Here is an 11,622-nt window from a genome sequence, read left to right on the forward strand (position 1 = left end):
GCATAAACAAAAAAAAAATATGTCTTCCAAATACAACTTATATTTTTCTTACGGTTAATTTATACTGCCAACAAAATTTTCTGGCCTTTTTATCAGCAAAATTTTTGATAATAGCTGAAAAACATAAATTTTCTGCAAAAACATTTCAATGGATGGAGTTCCAAACTAAAAAGTCTATCTTATGAAATTGTAGAGCACAGATAAGTTTTTTCAATTTAGAAAAACTTCTTTATTCAAATGCTATATAATAAAAATTTTTAGTAAATTTCGCATTGTAATCAGTATATTTGGATATAAATCTTGCATTTTATGCAAATTTATAAAGGTTAACGTAATGAGCGAACTACTTTAAGTAAGTTAGCTGATAAATAAAATAAAAAATCAATAACTAGCTATGATCAATTTAATAAATATTTATTTAAAAATTTAGTCTCTAGTTTTATATAGTCTCTAGAATTTGTGGAATTAGTAGTTCAAGCATTAAAAGATAAATAGACAATTGAATGAATGCAAACCATAGACATGTGGGACTTGTGTTTGTTACTGACCCCTTAAGCCATAAAATGATGAGCTGAATAAGGTATTAGTAATCTTCCCGAAGAAAAAAAATAACAATCAAAGTAAGTATAGAGAAAAGACTGAGCTTCAAATTGTCTGCATGCTAACCATCCTATAATTTTCCTCGTGTAATTCTCTAGTGCGTACAATTACCATTCCACCAAGTACTGTTTGTGGTAGTTGTATCAAATGACAGGAATTCAGCCACATCAAAATCTTGACATTCGTCCAGGATTTCTTGAAGTGCTTTTGCTGGTCAACAGGAAAAATTAGTTCAAATATAATGAGTGAAAATAAATGCAAATGCTCAGTGAGATTAAGAAATCATTAATGTTTGCTTCGTTATTATCTATAATTGAAGACGGTGACTGCAACATCCTTCCCAAAATTCTTTTAGTATAAGAAGAGGTATGAAGTCAAGACGCCCAATTTTTTTTGCGGGAATAATAATATCTTCATTATGTTATTTAACTTTTTTTTTTTTCAGTCGATTAAAAATTACCTTTTTCTTTATCAACAAATGTTAGTGAAAGATTTAAAGGATCAGATTCTTTCGCCTAACTTCTGTCAAAGTTTTTTGTTTATTAAGTCTGATTTCACGAACATCAATCACAATAATTTAATTACGGTCAGCAAATTATATCGATTCAGTTCACTATTCTCACTTAGTTTAGAATTTTCAAATTATACCACCATGTTGATTAACAATTATGTCAGATTAATTTGTAATAATAAGCGTTTCCATTTTGCATTCAAGCTGCGTAATTTACTTTTTATTTTTTTCGTTTTTTTGCATTGAAATCACAAAAGAGTAGAAGAAATCATCACAAAGCTCTAGAAATGTAGTGAATATGACCATTTCAGACTACTTCTAGAAATGGTCATATTCACTTCATTAAATATGTCCTTACACAAAATACTTAAAAAGAAATTCTGAATAAGTTAATTAAGAAAAAATTCTACGAACAAAACGAGATCGACTAACTAATTTAAACTTAAGGCGTGTAAAAGATGGAACAGCTTATTTCTAATAGATTGCTTGACACTGCGTTTATTATTTTAGCATGGACTTTTAAACCTCATTATGCTCTGTAAACCTTTTTATGATTATGCTTTATAGAACATTTTTAAAAATCACATGACTATTTTTATTTTTACTTTTGGCATTTGATGCAGACAGACCTCAATTCTCTTGAAATCTTATAAAAATCTTATCAATCTTGAAAAGCGACATAAGGGTTTTAAAACTAAAATAAATTAAATAATTAATTTCGATTTAAGGAATATTGGCTTTAGTGACCTCTGTATCTAATTCAATAAACAATATCAAGTAGTGTAAAATTTAGCAAGGGGTTATGTGAGACAATTTTTATGATTTAGCTTGTTAAGGTTTTTGATGATGTAATGGGCTAATACATTAAAATATTTTGATGCTAAAAGAATTCATTGAAGATAAATATTTTTCGTTCCTTAGGCTATGACATGCCTAGATTTCTACATGAAAGAACTTAGATGCACTGACGCAGTGATTTTGAGCCCAAGAATGCTGTAACTTGTTAATAATTGAAGGAAAGACTTATTAGCTTTTACATAAAGCGTAAAGTAATTGGTTTATGTGAATATAACATATGGTTAAGTTAAGGAGCAATCAAATATTATTATAACAAACAATGCCTAATGTTTGCACGTTTAGAGCAATATATATATATATATATATATATATATATATATATATATATATATATATATATATATATATATATATATATATATATATATATATATATATATATATATATTATTTCGCACTTGCGCTTTAACAGGTGAGTCATATGATATAAAATGTCAGATCAGAAATCCCATATTCTACAGTGTATCTTATATTCCAGCTCGGTCAATCTGGTGGTGAGGCCGAATATAACATATGCCAAACCCTAGGCCAAGGTAGTATTGCTAAATGCATTGGACAAATTTAGTTTCAAAATTTTTTTTCCAATGACCTCCAATTCAAGGATTGTCCGAGGTCTGGTCGAGCAACTAAAGTTGATTCTGAACTGGTGGAGGAGGATCCAAGACTCATTAGCCGCTGTACATGTAGCCGCTGTCTCTACATTCCGATGTTCTTACACTTAGTGCTGCACTGTCTTACATTCATTTTGAAGTTGGGGATTTAGGTTCCACACTATTGTTCCAATGATTAACAGTTCGAGGACTGTCTAAAGTCTGGTTGTCCAGCTGAAATTGATTCTGAAGCGGTGTACAAACCGGTGGAAGACCCAGTAGCCTCTATTGTTATGTTTCCAGAATAGTACATACCTAAAAAAAATCCCAGTAATAAATAATTAAGCATAATTAAGAATAATTAAGCCTAGTAATCAGCCAAAATTTCATAAATAAGTGATGCTTGATGATGAGGATAAGTCAATCAAAAGAAGAATTTATACTATCAATTATTGGACTATCTTTTCTTATTCTCATTAATAAGAATCTTGGAAGTAAGAGCTACGTATTATATAATTTTTCAATAAACTTGGATTTTCTCCTAAAACAAAAATTAAAACAATTATAAATTATAAATTTTAAAGTTTAAAATTTTTAATATCGTTATAAGATTTTATATTGTACAGAACTGTGACCAAAAAATATTCTATTACACGCATATAGAAAGCATACAAGACGGATAAATGTTCCTAATGAACCAGAAATTTTTTTTGATTGAGTATTTAATTGCTGATATAATTGTAAGTAATTCAACTAAAAAACTAAAACTTAGACAAAGTAAAAAGACAATAAAACTTAATAATGGCATAGACAAAAGACAACACTTAATTAAAGGGATAGTTTTATTAAAGTCTTTTTAGTATTTCATTACACTAGAATGAAATCTTAAATAACAAAATTAGTGAACTAAAACCGAAGGCTATCATAATAAATAATGCTCCTATTATTCCTTCAATACAGTTAGAAAAGATCCCTATAGTTATTAGATCATATGTGAAATAGATGCATAAGCGATATGTAAAATAGAAGTATAACCAATTAGGCGTTTTATATCTTTTTGACAAGTAGTGGCTCCATATATAGCTATTATGCTTATTAATATAATAAACGGATTGTAAAAATTAGTAGCTGTAGGTAGTAAGGGATAACAGCCTAATTAAACCATAGCCCTCTCTCAATTTTCAAAGTATCCTTGCTAGTTATGAAGATCCAACTTTAGGTGTTTCAACATGGGCCTAGGGTAACCAAAAATGAAAAGGCATGATTGGTACTTTTACTGCTAATTCAAATAGTTAACCTTGAGACAATCAGATTTGAATTTTATTAAGATTTATTAAGCTTTCATAATTACTAGATCCTGTGAATAATCATGTAATATGTTAACTATGCTTAAAAGCATTTGTAAGGAACCTATAGTCTAAAGAAATTAAAGTCTAAAGAAATTAAATGAAATGTTGCTTTTATTTTTTCTTCTCTATAGCCACATATTCCTATCAAAATATTGGAATTAATGTCGCCTCAAAATCATAGCACAGAAAAATTAAAAATATTTTTGTCATTTTTTCTTTTAGGATTTATTCCAGTAATAGCTAATATATGGATAATATAAATAAATATTACATACATAAAATATAATTATTATTCAAAACTAAGGTTAGATTTAAAGGTAAGCTTTATAGGAAATACATTAGTTGATTAAATCTTAAAATATCAAAAATATTAATTATATAAAACTTTATATCATTTTTATTCAAAAATCTGATGGATTGCTGAAAATGTAAAGAACTTCCATAAAATTTATACGAGAATATTCTGTAAAATTATAGGCATTGTTACTTATGTTTATTGTTTTCTTCGTTTTTATCATATCTAGTATCATTATAACAAATAATGATAAAACAACTATAGCTTCAACATAAACCATAATTAGACATAAATCATAAACCATAATTAACAGAATTACATAAACCTATAATAAAATTATTACATAAATTATAATAAAACAACTATAGCTTCAACATATTCAGTATACCAAAAAGCTAATTAATAATATAAAACATAAACCTACCCCTTCTCAACCTTTAAAAAATTGAATTAAATTAGCACTGGAAGCTAGCATAAAACTACTTACTAGCATAAATAATGTAAATAAAGATAAATACGCTATAAACCTTAGTAAATGAGGTTTATTATTCATTTAATCATTAAAAAAAAAAAATGAAACTAGTATAATTATATTAAATGTAATAAAAAGTCAAATTTAAAAGAAAATGAACAACTAAATAATACCAAATTAAATCAAATTTAAAAAAATATTATTATATTTAAATAACTATTAATATTACTTTCATGAACGACAATTCAAGAATTGACAAAAGTAAAAAGGACAATTGTGAAAAAAAAAAATTAACACCTTTTATACATAAAAAGCTTCCAAAAAATCCAAATAAAATACTCAAAGGTAAAACAACTTAGTAAATTCATTAATAACAATTAACTAAAAAATTTGAATTGAGTTATTTTGGATTTATCAAATAAAATAGTAAGAGATAATGTTTAAAACATAAAACATGATTTTTTACATTTGAATATTTAAAGTTATCATATTTTAATGATGTTATTTCAAGAAATAAAAGTATTATAACTTTGAAAATTTTTTATTTTTTTCAACCTTAAAAGCATATGGAAGTTATCATTTATACAAAAATTAATTAGTTGAAAGGAGATGAGGGTAAAGGGGGGAGGGGGTAACCCTGTAATTGACAATATAAAAATCCCCAAACCAATTAATACCATTCAATTCTTAGAACAATAGTTACTTAATTCAAAAATTTAGAAATTGAAGCTAAAACCTCTGTAAATAATCAGCAAGAAACTTTACAGATATCTGTTATATGATAAGGAAAAGGAGAATGTTCTATTTTAAATAACAAAGACAAGATAAATAAAATGTGACCAATTGAATAAAAATCATAAGCACTATTAAGTGAAAAAATAAACTTAAGATCAATAAAGGAGAAATTTTAAATAAAAATATTTTTCATATAAAATACTTCTGAAATAAAATATTTTTAGAGTTGATTTTAGACTTCCTATATTAGTTTTTAGAAAAAATCCAAATAAAAAGTAGGAAATAAATCAAATAAATAAATAAAACAAATAAAAAGTAAAGAAAGAAGTTTGAATTTCAATACATAAATATAATAAAATTAAATTTTCAAAAAATATTATCATGTAAATAAAAAAAAAATTAGAAAATTATATAATATCTACTTAAGAATTTAAGCTAAAATGTTTATAAATATAAAACAGCACAAAGTTAATAAGAAAACTAAATTAAATATTTTGACAAAACAAAATGTTAGTGTTAAAAATAGTAAAAAGAAAATAACTTTTTTTTTTTTTAATATTGAAGTATAAGTTAATTGTAATAAACACTACAATTGTATTTAATAAAAAATAATTAACCATTATAGATTAATAACAGTTAAAAAAGTTGAATTTTTTATTATAACAATCTGTTTATTTTATAAACCTTACCAATGTGCTAACATATAAAAACAATTCAAAAAATTACAAATTTTCAATATCTTGAAGCTGTCTCAAAAGTAAAATAGAGAGAGTTTGTAAAATCTTAATAATATTGTTAAGAAAAGTCCTTATGTAGCTTGTTTCTTATATTTTTCTTTTGATTTATTAGCTCAAGTAATCCTGACACCTGAAGATTAAATTATTATAGTGTTTAATAGAGGGACATCCCAGCAAACACACAATGTTGAAACAACGTTGAAATGACGTTGATCAATGTCGATCAACGCCATTTCAACGTTGTTTTAACGTTGTGTGCTTGCTGGGATAATAAGGATTTAAAGATGTAATTTCTTAAGGAAGCAAGCTAATTATATTTTCAACAGAAGGTGAAAAGGCTTTTATGAACAAAAGCTTAAAAAAAAAATAATAAAAAAAAAAAAAGTAATTCCTCAACATGATAAACAAAATAAACCCTAATTTTAATCCCAGCATAACTATTTTAGTATCCAGTACCAAACAGGCTAAACAGGCTTAACACTTTGCAGTTAAATAATTTCGAATGAACTATTTTACCTTCTTAATTGGCTTCTGAAAACATATAAAAAAAATCAAAATGTTACAAGTATAATTATGATGATACTGCTTAATAAAAAAGATGCAATACTCCTTTATGAAAATAAGCAACAATATTTTAAGTTAAATAAAAAAACTCCAAGAGAAACGCAAAAGGGTCTAGGACTTGGGATAACTAAATGAAATGGGTCAAAAAGCATTTTACATAAATTTAAAATTATTTATAAATTAAACATAAAAGCATAAAAACATATGATTGAATAACAAAAAATGTATTCAAAAAATTAATCATGAATTTAATAGTAAATATGGGAAATAAATTAAAACAAAAAAATAGAAACATTGCATTTTTGAAAAAAAAAACCAGATAAAATTGCTAAGAAAAAATGAACAGCTGTTAAGTTAGCACCTAAACATATTCCTAAAGGTATTGGTCTAGAAATATGACAAGTAAGTTCTATAAAAACTAACAAATTTTAATGTAACAATAAATATTATTATTATCATTATTAAAAACAGATAAAAATCAAAATTAAAAAAAAAAAAGAGAAAGTTTAGTAACTAGAAAATGATCAAGATAACAAGTTATTAAAAATAACAAGTTATTAACAAAAATATAACAAATATTTTTAAAATGTTTAATAATTTTACTTCCTTAAAACATGTTAGGGATAATCGTCTAGTTAAGACACTTAATTTTTGTTAATAACTCAACAAACTTTTATTGAGAAACAAAAAATTTACCAGACCTAGTAATAATAAATTTAATTTGATTCATCCATCTGGGATTGCATCTACCTCAATCTCTAAAAATCAATAAGTTCAGCAATGAATAATATCTGGACTTGATGCAACTAAATTAACTTCAGCATTAACTTGTAATATTAAATCATTATCTGTTAGTAATAAACTAAAACCACCTTTATCTAAATGTTTAGTAGGAATCTTATATGAATAAAATTCTATGTTAGGAGAGAAATTAGAATACTCATAAGAAAAGTACTATTAATGGTCTTTAATCTTGATTATAAGTGATTGTTTTATATTTTCATCAGTTGAATATAAAATTGAAAAAATAACAAAAATTTGTCAAAATTTTAAAAAACTTTCATTGGCAAGGGATTTTAGATTAGAAACAATACTAATAATTTTGAAGATTATATGAAGACAATTTGAAGATTATTTGAAGATTATTCAATGTACTTAATGAATCCATTTAAATTAAATAATCATGCTAAATTTTATTCAAAACTTTAATGATAGTTTATTTAATTAACTAGATCAAACTTTATTTCTTTCGTACTGAAAGTTATAAAGTGACTTTATAGCTATAAATAGAGACTTATGACAGAATGAACTCAAATCATTTAAAATTTTAAAGATCAAACAGACCTACCTTCAATAACTACTGGATTATTAGGATATCTTATTTCAACATGACAAAATTGTCCTGTTGTCCCTTAAGTAGCTTTTATCAATTAATCATTAAACATACCTTATAAAATTAACAGGTCTTTATATAATTATGAAACAAAATTATTAATTTGCATATATTTATTATTTCAAAAATCACCTGCCCCAACTAAACTACTTCGTTTCTATATATAAATAGATTTATTGATATCTTAAACTAAAAATTTGTAGTAAAGCTCCATACAATTCAAAATAGCATCTTAACTATTATTTCAAACTTTTCTAAGACAATTAAGTATTTGTGTGACCATTTGTTCTCACCTTCTCAATTAATTGACAAATAGTTATGCTTCTTTATTACAGCCAGAGTAAAGGAACCCATTGATTATTAATCAAATTATGTTATAAATATTTTTATATTATTTGACCACCTTTTATGAATATAAAGGGAAATATTTTTGGTAAACAGTCAATATTTAATTTTACTGAATTCTTTTTAAAAAAAGTTAATTTATCACTTATCTAATTTGATTTAGATTTTATAAAAATTATTTCAAAAATTGTGTAATAGTTCAATATATCCCTTTTTTGATGAGAAGCTGTATTACCTTAATCATTAATTAAATTATGAATAAACAAGGATAAATTTAATTTTACCTATACTGATATTATTGTACTTTTTAAATTTCCAAAAAAAGAAAAAATTAAATTTTATTACTATTTTCCACAAAATAGTAACAGCTTTGTTGTTAAAGTTACCATTTTTTCAAAGTAAAATTTTTTATAATCCTAATAATGCTGATCCTAAGCTTATTTACCTTTTGTTTCAATTATAAATTTGCTTATAAATACCATATAAAGCTTAATACTTTTAAATAAAAAGTGTTTTTACTTGTTATATAATCTTTGCATTAAGTAACTGCTTTTTTTTAAAGTAAAAATTTACTTATAAATTTCATGAAAAACCAGCTATATCTTAGTTCGATTAGTTTTTCACTACCAATTCTAAATTATCCAAAAAAGTTCATAAAATTGTCCACAATCACACAAAAGGTATATAAATTTCATTTCTAATTCTAAACTATAACACTAAGATGGTTCAGCTCATTTTAAAATTAATCATTTATGAAAAGACAAAAGCAAGTTTTATTTTTAAAGTCTTTAATTAGTCTATTCTTGTAATTTTAAGACTTAATGTTAATAAATGAAGGAAAATATACTTTATGTTTTGATCATGAGTCAAATAGCTTTTCATTGGTTTTTCTCTCTTTTAGAACTAAATAAGATAAGTTTTTCTTTTTAAATAAGCTGGTTACTTCTCTCAGCTTTTATCTTTTTTTTAAAGTTCTTCCTTAGTAGAACAAGGAGTTAGTACTAGATGGGCTGAATATCCGCCTTTATCAGGTCCATTAAATCATTCTGGAAGTTCAGTAGACATTAGAAATTTTCATTCTCAACTGCGCAGGATTCTTACCTATAGCTAGTGCTTTTTGTTTTATCACTATAAATTTTAATCTGAGAGCACCTGGACAGTCTTTTAATTGCCTTTATTTGTTTGATCCGTTCTAATAATCGCTATCTTACTTTTATTGTTCCAACATTTAATGGCTGGCGCAAAAAATTTTGGATATTCCATTGATTCAATGATTGAATAAAATTTACGGAAAAACATTTTTGAATAATTTTTGTTGGAGTTAATTGAGCTTTTTTTTTTTTTTTCACTTAATTTCTTGGGATTATCCGGGATGCTAAGAAGATATTCAGTTTGCTTGATTCTCTGATCACCTGAAGTTTCAGAAGCTTATTGGGATCAACAATTTAATTAATAGGCATAATTTGATTAACATTTTTCTTTTTCTATGCCTGTTACAAAGAAGAAAAACTCATTAATTGTAACAATATTATTTTTTATATTTTAACAAATTTTTATTTTTTCTATATTTTTTCATTTTTTTATCAATTTTAACACTAAAAAGATCGATAATTTGTATAAGATTCTATCAACCCCCCACCTCACCCCCCCCCCCCCTCAGCCAGCATTTTTTCAATATAGTATCTTTTATAAAAATCCTCTCCCAAAGGTAGTAGAGCCTCACACATACCACCCCTATGTTCAAGATTTTACTTCGTTCACAAGATGAGGCTCTTTTATGTTATATATCTTGATATATTTATGCTCTATATTGTTTTATTTAAGCTTATGCTGCTAAATTTTCATTCTGTGACACGAAATGTACAAATTTCCCACTGAATACATATTGTACAAAGGGTTTTTTAAATTTAGTTTTCGCTTTTTCAAGATTATGATACGATAAAAACGTATATTTATAATTTGCATGTTTAAATTAACCAGAATCACATCAACTCTTTGGAATAAGGACAAAATTAACAAATGAAAAAACATTTGAAATAAAACTTGCTTGTTTGTATGAAAATACATATTTTAATAAGAAGAGATTCTAAAAAATAATAAAAATTACCATACAAAAAAATTCTTTAGTAAGAGCGGTTAGATTTTTTGCATATCAATCAAATTTAATCTTAGTTATATTAATCATATTAATCTTAAAATTTTAATCATAATTTATTAATTTTTATAATCATAATAATATTTATAATCTTTATAATCATAATAATCATAATTTGTAAATAGTTATAAATAATTAATTACTTAATCATATTAATCTTAAAATTTTAAATATATTCATGAGAGATTTTTTTCCATATATATATATATATATATATATATATATATATATATATATATATATATATAAAGAAAAAGGTTCCCGGAGTATATATTAACGAGATCTGAAACTGACCCACCCTACAGAAATAACTGCGTCTTCTAAATGTTTTAAATACGCCTTAAGATTACGTCAAGCTGGGATTTCTTTTGTCTTGAAGTTTTATAAATAGGCATTATGGGCGTCTTTAAAATGCGTCTTCCAAAAGTGCGTCTAAGATGTGAGTTTGGGCTATTGCCTAAAATACATACCGCCTTAATGCTGACGTATGGCGCTTGTATCGAACATTTGAACATGCTTAAATGAGCGTCTTGAATTTTGCATATTGGCCACATTTCGGAACCTGCTAAAAAGTTGCATTCTACTTTGTCTTGAAAACGTGCATATAAAGCATTTTCGTATTAGTTACAAACAGTGTACTGTTCTGATATTAAGGAACGAGAAAATGAAGAAAATTTAAAAAAGCTGGGAATTTATGAGTAAATAGCTAAATCAAATGAATCCACGTTTGAAATTATCAAAAGATCTTTACATACTAGACAAAACCTGATTTTAATGTTTCAGCTACATGCTTTTAGATAGTTTGAATGGTTTAATAAAAATCATAAATTAACAAGGCTAGCTAAGAAAGAATAATTGGACAAACCTTAACAAGCAGATTTGGGAGCAGAAACTGTTATAACAGTAGTGAGATAACTGTTATAATAGTAAGGAGGAATTTGAACAAGTGCTACCAAGCCATTGATGAAAAACTGGATGGAAGAAAAAGAACATTTCTTTAAGATAAGGTGTTTTGGAA

At 25.3% G+C, this 11,622-nt stretch overlaps 1 long non-coding RNA gene across 2 annotated transcripts; it reads right to left on the reverse strand.

The window, feature by feature from the left end:
* Positions 1–2,368: 2,368 nt before the first annotated feature.
* Positions 2,369–9,726, reverse strand: LOC149878804 (uncharacterized). Of its 2 annotated transcripts, none has more exons than XR_016446919.1 (3): positions 9,661–9,726; positions 7,413–7,469; positions 2,369–2,874 (listed from the first exon to the last, which is right to left on the reverse strand). It is a non-coding gene; the product is annotated as an uncharacterized LOC149878804 (long non-coding RNA). The 2 variants fall into 2 exon arrangements; XR_016446918.1 differs by having other exon boundaries at positions 9,551–9,691.
* Between the last annotated feature and the right edge of the window lie 1,896 nt (positions 9,727–11,622).

Source organism: Hydra viridissima, unplaced genomic scaffold (assembly GCF_058129835.1).
Source record: "Hydra viridissima isolate aposymbiotic clone 2 unplaced genomic scaffold, HvirCarnegie_v1 scaffold_14, whole genome shotgun sequence".
NCBI classification, from domain to species: domain Eukaryota; kingdom Metazoa; phylum Cnidaria; class Hydrozoa; order Anthoathecata; family Hydridae; genus Hydra; species Hydra viridissima.